Below are 12,203 nucleotides of genomic sequence, written 5' to 3'. Positions count from 1 at the left end.
TATTATTCACTTAAATCACTTTAAAATATCAAATAAGAGTTGCACTGTAATATGCACTCAAACTATTTTATTTTGGGAGTTTATTTGCTAATGTTAAGGCTAACCTATATGTTGCATCAAAAAAGCAGGTGATATTATGGCTTTTATTTTACTATTTTAAAATTAAGCTTTTACTTTTAGGTAAGTGCAGGGAACTCAGTCACAATGATAGGGATTAGTTTGACACTTTGGCCCCCACTCTAACGTCCATTCTCCCATTTTTCTAAATATATATGTCCCTAGGGAGTAAATAAATAGTGGCCATGATCTGTGTTGCAAACATAGCCTAGATTGAAGTCCCTCTACACTCTCAAACTGAAACCTTAGTACAGACCAGTTCAGTAGACCCCCAGTGCTTATTCTAGACTTTTTTAAACAAGAGAGAAGACACAATCCTGTGTCTTACTAGGCAAAGTTTTAGCGCTTTCAGAAGATGTTTAGCTTATCCCCACTGGATGATATAATCATAGTTTGTGGAAAGTTTATGTCTATGGTTGTTTTTATTTTATTTTTATTTCAATCTTTCCTGTGACATTCTGTAAGCTACTTCAAGCCTATGGCATTTAGAAGCAGAAGAATTAAAGTAAATAAATAAAATATTGGCTCACACAGCAAAATATTACATATACATTAAACTTGACAGTGTAAGAAGAAGAAAACAAAAACATCATTAAAATGAAAAATAAATAATCAAAAGCAAAATTAATGAGAAACAAAACCAAAGTGGGTTTTTTCCCATTCAATTGTTTCCAGTTCTTCGAGACTACCTGGACAAATCCCTGCAGTTTTCCTGGCAAGGTTTTTTTCAGAAATGGTTTGCCATTGCTTCCTTCCTAGAAAAAGTGACTCTCCCAAGTTTATTTAGCTGGCTTTGTGCCTAAGGCAGGTCTAGAATGCATGATCTCATGATCTCTAGACTAATGCTTTAACCATTTCACCAAACTAGCTCTGAAACCAAAAGGTAGATAGGTAAGTAGGTAGACAGCGAGAGAGAGAGAGAGAGAGAGAGAGAGAGAGAGAGAGAGAGAGAGAGAGAGAGAGAGAGAGAGAGAGAGAGAGAGAGAGAGAGAGAGAGAGAATTATATGTCCATATACATGAAAATCTAAGAAGCAATTTGCCTTCACTAATCAGTACTGCTGCTAAATAGAATATGTAGTACAGCCTGGAAAAGTCTGCATCAAGTGATTTTTAATGTCTGGTTGAGTATATACAGTTCTGCCTTTTACTATCTTGATAACTGTCTTCTTTTAAATGCCAACTCAGCCCCTTTATGAGCTGTGCACAAAGGGTTCGTTCATATTTCACCTTTTCAAAGGTCATCCTTTTAATGTTAATAAGGTCAGCACCTTTACCTTACATCAATAAAAATGTGCTTAACAATAATGCACCATAAAGTAAATCACACCTTTAGAATATTATCTTCAGTTTGAAATACTAATTTCCTCTCAAATACTATTTATTACTACATTTAATTTAATAACCCAGGGATGCCACACAGATCTTTATTTTTACAAAGTTTGTAACCAGCAAATTTTATTTTATGAGTTATCTATATCTATATTAAAAATATGTTTAGAAAGAGTTACCATTTAGGTAATAGTATAAGTCCATTGTAATGCTAAGCCACAATGTGGTTTGCTTATTTCTACTCTATTCTGACATTTATTGTTGCTTATTTTCTAGGAGTTATATGAATATTCAACAATTCTATTAGTCCTATATATATGTTCATACAATGAGCAGTAATGTGCAGTTAGTCAATTTCCCTAATTTTAAAGGAGATAAAAACATGGGAAATTAATGCTATAGAACACACATGTCAAACACAAGGCCCAGGGGCCGGATGCGGCCCGTGAAGCCATCCTGGAAACAGTGAGGGAAGGGGCGTTGTCTTACCTTAACGCCTTTTCTCAGCACGGAGATGGAGAATCCACCAATGGGTTTGTTCTGTCTTCCTGCCCTTCAGACCAAGTCAGCCAAACTTGCCATGCCCCTTGCTGGGCTAGGACCAAGTCTTGACAAGGGCGAAAGCAGCTGAAGAGGTGTTGGCTCTCATAGCCCTAACCCTGGCTGTGCGGACCTAAGGGTGGGAGTGGATTCTCCATCTCCATGCTGAGACAAGGCATTCAGGTAAGACAATGCCCCTTCTCCAGCACAGGAGATGGAGAATCCACCAACGGGACATACCAAAGCCTCACTGTCCCAATGGAAGGGAAACAGATACGGCCGTGTCCACCTCCCCAGACACCACTTGTTGAAGGACCCTCCGACCAAAGGAGGCATCCGCAGAAGCAAAGCGGTCTATTTTATAATGACGAACAAATGGGGAAGGCGAAGACCCTGTCACAGCCCTGCAAATCTCCTTGATGGACACCTGAGTGGCCCATGCTCTAGAGGTCGCAGCGCTGCGAGTGAAATGAGCCGTGATACGACTTGGAGCTGGCAGGGAAAGGGATTGGTATGCCTCCGCAATGCAAACCCTAATCCACCTGCCTATAGTGGAGGCAGACACCCTCTCGCCCAGAGAGGAAGGATGGAAGGAAACGAAGAGGGCCTCGGACTTGCGAAAGGATGCCGTTCGCTTGATGTATCAGCGTAGAGCCCTGCGGACGTCCAGTGTGTGCCACTGCCGCTCCAAGACATGGGAAGGATTAGGACAAAAGTTTGGCAAAACAATTTCCTGGGCCCTATGAAAAAGAGAGCTGACCTTGGGCACGAATGTGGGATCCAATCGAAGGACCACCCAGTCCCAGTGGAAGATACAGAGGTCATCCCCGACTGACAGTGCCACCAGTTCAGAGATGCGCCTGGCCGACATGATAGAGACCAGGAAGGCGACCTTGTGGGACAAGAACCGCAGAGCACAAGTTGTGAGAGGCTCAAACGGTGGTCTGGTGAGGGCCAGTAAGACCTGAGGTAATTCCCAAAAGGGATACCTGTGTACCACGGGTGGCTTAGTGTTGGTGGCGCCCTTGAGAAAGGCATGTATCCTGGGATGCTGGGTCAAAGGGACCGAATTGGCACAGGTAAGCAAGGCCGCAACTGCCTATGGATGGTATTAGGGGCTAGGCCTCTATCAAGGTCATCTAGGAAGTATTCCAAGATCTGTGGAACTGTTAAGTCCAAGATATCCAGTTGCTGCCTTTCGCACCAATGGCAAAAATTCCTCCATGTGGAGTCATAGATGTGATTGGTTGCCGGCTGGCAAGATGCCTGAATCATGGAAATTGCTCTAGCCGAGAACGACTCCTGGGTCATGATCTGGCACTCAAGTACCAGGCGGCTAACTGTAGCCACTGGGATTCCAGGTGTCATAGAACCCCCTGGTGGAGAGACACGCGATCCGGTGGGATTTTCCATGGGGGAAAGCAGGAGAGGTTCACAAGGTCAGCGAACCAGGGTCTCTGGGGCCAGTACAGGGCCACGAAGATCACCTCCACTTGTTCCTGCAGCAGCTTCCGAATGGCCGCTGGAATCAGAGGATGAGGGGGAAATGCGTAGAGCAGACCCCCCCGGCCATGGGACTCGAAGGGGATCTGCTCCCTCTGCCCATGGGGATGGAAATCGGGAGAAGAACCTCAGGAGCTGGGCGTTCGCTGGAGAAGTGAACAAATCGAGGACCGGTTGCCTGAATCATTGTCTTATCTCTGCAAAGAGATTCAGGTGCAGGTGCCATTTTGAGGGATCCATGGTTGACCTGCTGAGAAAGTCCACTTACTGGTTCGCCTTCCCCGAGATGTGTTCCGCCCTGAGGGAGGAAAGGTTGGTCTCTGCCCAGGAGCCCAGTAACTGGGCCTCGGCCATGAGGGACCTGGACCAGGTACCCCCTTGCCAGTTCACGTGGGTCTTTGCCGCCACATTGTCCGTAAGGACTAGCACATGCTGCCCTGCAATCTCGTTGCACAAGTGGCAGAAAGCCAGATGTATGGCTCTGAGCTCCAACCAATTGATGTGGTGTCTCAGATCCACGTGGGACCAACGGTCCTGCGCGAACTGAGACCTGAAGTGGGCTCCCCAGCCGAACATACTGGCATCCGTTGTAAGCGTAAGATGGACGGGCTCCTTGTGTAGTGACCCTCTGGCTACCGCTGGAGATAACCACCAACGGAGGGATCTCCAGGTTTGAATAGGAACTCTTACCCTTTGGTTGGATGAGCTGATGCCCAACTTCTGGAAGGAGAGGAGAAACCATTGAAGACTCCTTGAATGGAGTCTGGCCCAAGGGATTATGTCGATGCAAGAAATCATCTTCCCCAGGAGCTGTGAAAGTAGAGCCAGCGGCACCACGTGGTCCTTGCACACTTTGAGTGTCAGGTCCCGGATACTATCTCGACAATCCTGGGAAAGATAGACCAGGCAATCGACTTGTGTCTATAAGGGCACCCAAGTGTGAGAGCCGGGTCGAGGGAGTTGTTTGACTCTTTAGGAAGTTCACCGAGAACACGTGCTGTTGAAGGACCTGGATGGACAATTCCAGATCCGACTGGGCCACCCGAAGGGATGACGACTGGATAAGGATGTCGTCCAGGTAGCATAGAATGCATACCAGCACCCGTCTTAGGTGTGCAGCGAGCACTGCCAGGAACTTAGTGAACACCCTGGGAGCCAGGAGAGGCCAAACGGAAGGGCCCTGTATTGAAAGTGATGGCCATGTAACAGAACTGGAGAAACCGCCTGTTGTCGGGAAGGATGGGGATGTGGAGATATGCCTCCGTGAGATCTATTGACATCAGGAAGTTTCCTTTCCTGATGCTCCCTAAGATGGATCGGAGCATTTGCATTTTGAATTTCCGATATGCAATGTGGGAATTCAGACCTTTGAGGTCTAGAATTGCTCTCCATCCTCCCGAGGTTTTGGGGATCACAAAGCAGATGGAGTAGAATCCCTGTCCCTGCTGACCAGTCGGCACTTGTTCTATGGCCCTGATGTCTAGAAGATGGTGAATGGCCTCTTGCATGAGACCCCGTTTGGCTAAGTTCCGTGACTGCAGATAAGGGATAAAGTGTCCTGGAGGGCTGGACACAAACTCCAGGAACAGGCCGAATTGGATGGTTTGTAGGACCCAGGAGTCCGTGGTGGTGAGCTCCCACTGATGGAAGAAGAGGGATAGCCTTCCACCTATGGGAGAGGCGGCCCGAGAGTCACTTAGATCTCCTAAAGGGGCGCCCTCCCCATCAAAAGGGCCCTGTTATTGTTGTCTGGGTCTAAAACCTGATTTATCATATGGACGGTCCTCTCTGACCAAGAAGGGGCGGGGAGGCTGTGAAGCTCCCGAGCCTGTTCCTGGACGAAAGGACTGCCTGCGGGTGTACAGGTTAACATGTTTGTCCGTCCGCCTGTTAAGATGGGCCATGACCTTTCGCTTCTCCTTATTCTCAACCAAATAAGGATCCAGGGCCTGTCCAAATAGCGTCCTTCCTGATAAGGAGCCGTGGCCAGACGCCACTTGGATTTGGCATCGGCTTGCCAATGTTTCAACCATAGCATCTGACGTGTTGTGACATTGGATGCTAGGGACTTGGAAGAGAACCTGGCCGACTGCAAGGTTGCATCAGAGGCATATTTTGTTGCTGCCACCAGTTTACTCAAATTGATGAGTACGTATGTCCTCCAGGGGAAGCCCGGCCTGAAGTTGGCGGAGCCATAGAAGAGAAGTCCTGACAAAGAACGAGGCGCAAGTGGGCGTTTTATCGCCCACGCTGCTGCCTGGTGAGTTCTACGAAAGGCCAATTCCCATCTCCTGTCTTCTGTCATTAGCATCTCAGCCATATCACCTGACACTGTGGACGAGGACAGGAGGGGGGCCCAGGCTTCATCCACCTTTGGTATCTCCAGTGCATCAGTTAAATCTGGAGTGGTACTGTACTGTATAGCTTTTTGTCTGTTCCTCCCAGAGAAGGAAAGGTACCTGGTGAAGCTCACTGGTTCCGTACAGCATTGAGGAAAAGAGATGGGCAAGGGACATGATGCTGAGCCACAACTGTTTTGAAGAACACCGGATTTGTACCTGAACAGGGCGAGGGCTCTGGCTGAGCTACCCGATCTGGCCCTATATTGGCCGTCATACTAGCCTTGCGTAACAGCGATAAAAAGAGGACCAGATTGAAGAGACCCCCCAGGTAGAAAAGGATCTGGAGGGGGCTGGTCTTCCTCTGACAATGGGAAGTCCGGCTGTTCATAATCCATTGGGGAAGAGACCCCACTATGTGAAGAATGAGAAGGCGAGGGGGGATCCCGATATCCGGAAGCACCTGACTGGGAAAAATAGGGTGGCGGTACGGTGGCATGGCTTCTGGTCTGGGCGTACAGTGGGACCAAACAGCGAGTGCCCTGTCCACCGCCTGAGAAATCAGAGCCTCAAGTCGGCTCTCAAAAGGAAGCTCATTGGATTCCGCCTCCCTGAGTCCAGCATTTGTAGGGTGTAAAGGTGGCCTCTGGACCTGAATATGATACCCATGAGGAATGTGCAGTTGGATGTGTACTTACGTCCTGGGCCACCACGGAAAGAGGAGGAAATGAGGTGGAGGCCTCTTCCATTGACCACACTCCCTGGGCAGAGGACAAAGGTCCCAGAGGGAAATCAAGGTCTGGGGCCCCTGCCTGTTCCGCCTCTGTCCTGGCCTGCCTCTGTGCTTTGGAGAACTCCTTCTCCAGAGCTTGGTGCCTCCTGCTGGCTTGCTTCTCCACCAATATAGAAAGCTTTTGTAAGTGGCCTTATCCTTAATTATGCCTGCCGTGTCTTGGTTGCAGGAGTGGACCCTTTCGTGGCTTGTGGATGGGGAGATGGTGGTCATGTGTTGTGGCACCGTGGAATCCTCCATCCTGGGTTGAGCTAACTCAGGAATACTGAGAGGAAGCTCTGGCACAGTGGTAGCGAACCTATGGCATGGGTGCCAGAGGCGGCACTCAGAGCCCTCTCTGTGGACACGCGCACCGTCACCCCAGTCCTAGGCCTTCAGCTGGGTTTTATAAAATCTTTTCACTTTAGGCCTCCACTGCCGTGTGCAAAAAAAAAAAAAATCAATCAGTCAGTCAATTTCAACTTCTCGCGGGAAAAAAAAAGATCTTGCAAAGTTGGAATTGATTGATTGAACATTTTAGTCCCACCCAGTCTGCTGTTACCACTGCAGCCATGCCTACCCAATGGGCCATGCCCACCCACTGGGCCACACCCACCCAATGGGCCACGCCCGCCCGGCACCCGACGATGCATAAGTGGGTTTTGGGTTGCAGTTTGGGCACTTAGACTCTAAAAGGTTCGCCATCACTGTTCTGGCAGTGATTATTTGGCGGGAAGAGAAATTGGAGCAGGGACTATGCGCTGCTCCCCTGGCCACCTGACCAATAATTCAGTCTGTAGTTCGTTCATGTTCTCCTGTTGTGATTGAGGCCTAAACACAGTTTGGCACCAGATACCTGGTGCCTCCCAGTGGGCCTGAGGTGGCCAGGCAAATGCACCAGTATGGCCCAAAATTGGGAGCAGAGGGGCCTAATCCGATTTCTGAACAGCGAAATGTGCCTAACTGTCACCACAAAATGGCTGCCGCACTGAGAATGGGGCCTAGGCACCATGCGGCTAGAGGGCCTGAAAGCCCAACTGTCCTCTGAGGCAAAGTGGGCGCGAACAAGATGGTGGCTGCCCCGAACTTCGCAGCCGAAAGGGCATTCACAAACGGCTCCGCGTTATTACTAGAGCCTTTCTCTTCACTCAGGAGAGAAATACAGGCAGCGAGTGGGGAAGACAGCCCAAGAGGAACCCTCCCACTCGAACAAGAGTTTTTCTGAAAGCCACGGCTTGTTTGCGGCAACCAAAATGGCAGCCGCGATTTGCCGAAGCTCAAAAAAATGTCGGAGGCCAAAGGGCCTCGTAAGCTTTGCCTGTGCAGCTGTGTTGAAGAGCTGCAGCATTTGCGGCCTCCAAATGGCGGCCGCAACTGCCCGACGTTCCAAAATTCGTTGGAGGCCAGAAAAGCCTTGTGACTCTCCCTTGTGCAGATCAGTCAATGAAGCTGTCATGGTAAGTCAGCTAAGAAGGGAGCATAGCCCTGAGGCAGCTAGGAAGGGAATTTCCCCAGAGCCCTGGGGAAAGGCGAACGGATTCAAAGGTTTACACCCTCCCCCCAGCCTTCAGAAGCCGATCTAAAACAGTGCTGACTCCAGCACTGCTGAGAAGGCTGTGGAGGTGAAAGGAGAGTGAAAGTTTCATTAATTTCCAGGGAATAAGTTTCTCCTGGAAAGTGGGAGAGGGAGAATTCGCTAATGGGTAAATCTACCTGTCAAATCAGAGAGCCAAACCTGATATGTCTTGAAGGGCTGAGAACAAGTCAAAACTGGGTCTTAGCCCAGCAAGGGGCGTGGCAAGTTTGGCTGACTTGGTCTGAAGGGCAGGAAGACAGAGCAAACCCATTGGTGGATTCTCTATCTCCTGTGCTGGAGAACGGCCCCCACTGTCTTGGCCCTGGCCCAGGCCAGCCAGGAGCCAATGTAAAATTTTGTGGTGACCATCTATGCTGAAACACATTCAGTCTTAGCTCTACAAGGCCGTCTGGAAACAGCGAGGAACCAGCCCCTGCCGTGTCAGCCCTGCCCCCTGGGTGCATGCTGGGGAGGTGTCACCCAGCATGCACCCAGGTGACACCTCCCCACCTCACCCAGGTAAAGAAATGCACCCTTTCCTGGAAGTGGCCAGCAAATGGCCCTTGCCTACTTCACATATCTGGCTTGATGGGCTCTGGGGGAGGGGTTTCAGCAGGCAGTGAGGCTCCTACAATGGACCATGCCTTGGCACTTGCCCCAGTCCCATCCCCTTCTGCCAGAGACCCTATTGCCCACCCAATAGGCCACACCCACTCCATCCACACCCACCCAGTAGGCCACACCCACCCTGGCCAATGCACCCGGCCCCCCTGAGGGCAACCACAATGCTGATGCAGCCCTCAATGAAATTGAGTTTGACACCCCTGCTATAGAATATATTCATACCAGATGCTTAAACAATCCTCAGGTTAATATGCAATGCTAACTCAAAGTGAGACAGAGAGATAAGTTCCCTAGGCTGAGATATAATTTATGGAACACAAGTTTCCTTCCACTTTTAAATAGTTCAATGCTATATAGAAATCAAAATACTATGATTTGTTCTACTTAAAAATATCCAGAATTACCATTATCTGTTGTCAGGCCTGTTTGCTGACGAGAAGACTAAAGGATATGTAATAAATCTTCTCGGGGTTTTATATCTTGTAGCAACTGCAATTTGCTGATGTAACTCTATGGGACATGTATACGCTAAGTCTTTTTTTTCATTTTTGTCTCCAAGCTTTCTCAATTAATTATCACATATTTCTTGCAAGCAAATAACTCCATCTATACCATATTAACACAAGAGAAATGCACTCTCTATACAGACTAATAATAGAATTATTTACCACAAAAAATCACTCTGTTTAATAGAAGGTTGGACATTCTTTCTGCGGTCAGGCACTTCTGGGCAACATTAAGTATTTTTAAGATTCAAAATTTTGTTAATTATCACAGAGACCTAATGAAATTATTTTGATATGTTAGTGACAAAAATCATAGTATATAACTCTAATAGTATGATCTGAGAGTTTTCTATGTGTGTCAAAAATAAATCTAAGAAACATAAATAGTCCACATTCCAAAGGGTTTCTTCTTCCTAATGTATTCCAAGTATTAGGTATAATACAGGGAGACCTTGACTTAAAACAATTCATTTAATGACCATTCAAAGTTACAATGGCACCTAAAAAAGTGATTTATGAGCATTTTTCAGTTATGACCTTTGAAGCATCCCCATGATCAGATGATCAAAATTCAGAGGCTTGGCAACTGGTTCATATTTATGACCGCTGCTGTGTCCTTCTGACAAACAAAGTCAATGGGGAAACAAGGTTCACTTAACAACTGGGTTATTAACTTATCAACTGCAGTGATTCATTTAACAATTGAGGCAAGAAAGATCGTAAAATGGGGGGAAACTCACCTATTAAATGTCTCATTAACAACAGAAATTTTGGACTCAATTGTGGTTCTAAATTGAGCAGTACCTGTATAGTGAAACAATGCATTTGAATTGAAGCGTTGATTAATTTACATTTATAACCACCATACATCTACTCAGAACAGCCAATGCCAAGATTAGTTCTCAATTTAGGAAAGCGCAAAATCTTGCTTTCTCTCAACAAGTAGCAACAGACTACCTCTGTAAGCCCTTTAAAGCAGGCGAGATAAAATAGTAGGCTAAGCAGAGATTTCAGGAGTACAATGTTATTTATGTAGGTTATAATAGCCAAAATGTAATAATATATCATAACTGAAATTTGAAATTTCTCCCTCTTGTGCCAAGCAAAATTTAGATGGTGTTATTTGGAGCTTCTTTTTCACACTTTCGGGATTAAATTGTGTAAATTATGTAAATTATGAACCAAACCAATTAGCAGCTCACAACTTGGATAAATATGGGCATTCATGTAGCTATAATTTCAATCTGGAGGGCATAACAATTTTTATAGTGGCCCGAAAGTAACAAGGAGAAAGATGTAGCAATAAGAGAAGAAATACTGTAGACATGAGGAAGAGGGAAGATTTTGGGGAAGATTTTCACTCACAGGCACTCTATGGCATAAGCAATTCTTCTGTGGTATCAAGCAAGCAGTGGCTAGGTATGATTATATCCACAAGTAGGGCCATTAAAATACCTATGAACTACTGGTTCATGGTTAAAAGAGAAGTTTGGAGGGGGGAAAAGTTTGGTACAATCTACTGAGAAGTTGATTATTATATATAATGTGTCAACCCAGCATGAATTGAATGGGTTAGAAGAGGATGAGAAATATTTTTCTGGTAATGTTCACACAATAACCAACTTTAATTTGACTAATTAACATTTATTAAATAAATTATATGCAACTGCATTTTCGCAACCAAAACTTAGAAATGATGTGACTGGGTTGCATTCACTAATTGCTCTATAACAGTGGTTCTCAACCTTTTTAATGCCGCGACCCCAACCGGTCGTAAGCCGAGGACTACTCAATCGGTCGTAAGTTGAGGACTACCCAACCGGTCATAAGTCGAGGACTTTCCCTGCCCGGGAGTGCCGCACATGCGTGGTGCCGCCCCCTGCGCCAGCCGAGGCGTAGCTGGCAAGCAGCAGAGACAGCGCAGGCTGACTACCGGCTGGGCTACCAGCTGGCCCAGCCCAAGGGAGGTAAGGCACCCACTGGGCCCCATGTGCACCAGCGACCCTCCCTACGCCCGCCGGCCTCCCACCTCCCACCCCTGGCCCTCTTTTACTTACATTTTTAGTAGTTGCTCAGCAGGGAGGGGTGGAAACTTCCAGACAACTCGCCTTTGCTGCAGACAACTTGCAGCACTGTTTGCAGAATGGGACTTTTGGCGGGCTCAGCAGGGCAGAGACAGCCTGAACAATTCCTATTGGCTTTTGAAAGCCAATAGAATTAGATTCTATTCAAGAGAGTCTATTCTATTGGCTTTGGGGTCGAATGACCCCGTGAAATGGTCATTCGACCCCAAATGGGTTCTCGACCCACAGGTTAAGAACCGCTGCTCTATAAGGTCAGAAAACTGGAACTGACCTTGTTATAGAGCACTCAGTGAACTTTTCAGTATCTTCTGCTGAACATTTGATTGATTTATAATTGACAATTCAGAATTCTTCTGTAAATCTTATATTGTTGAATTTGATGTATACTGTAGGTTTAAATGTTTAAAATAAACATTTGCAATCCAAATCTTTTTCAATAGAATCTCAATCTCACCCTATGGCATTTAGATAAACAAAAGTTACACCTCTTCAGTATTTAAGACCTTTGTGTGACATATATATATAATAAAGAAATACAGAAATAAAGCAATATAGAAATACAGCTGCCAACAATTGTTACTTTTTAGAATGCCAATTTTATCTCTAATGTTCAATATAGTCATACAATTCAGGAAAAAATGTAAGGATTTAGATTTCAAATGTCAGCCTAAGAGCATCCATAATAATCTTTGTCTTCTTCTAGAAATTAATGTTATATTAACACTAATGCTTTGATATGGTAGTAAAAAAAGAACAAAACTTGGATGGAAGCTAAAATCTGAAGTACAGATGTTTGGTTCCTGATCATTTGA

General features: G+C 46.3%; 1 protein-coding gene across 2 annotated transcripts in view; it reads right to left on the bottom strand.

The window, feature by feature from the left end:
• Positions 1–12,203, bottom strand: part of NEBL (nebulette) — a 241,640-nt gene that overhangs the window by 140,720 nt on the left and 88,717 nt on the right. The gene's annotated exons all lie outside the window — the stretch shown is intronic.

This window comes from Crotalus tigris, unplaced genomic scaffold, assembly GCF_016545835.1.
Source record: "Crotalus tigris isolate CLP2741 ecotype Arizona unplaced genomic scaffold, ASM1654583v1 scf7180000024437.13266115, whole genome shotgun sequence".
Taxonomy (NCBI): domain Eukaryota; kingdom Metazoa; phylum Chordata; class Lepidosauria; order Squamata; family Viperidae; genus Crotalus; species Crotalus tigris.
This window is presented reverse-complemented; position numbering and strand designations above follow the sequence as displayed.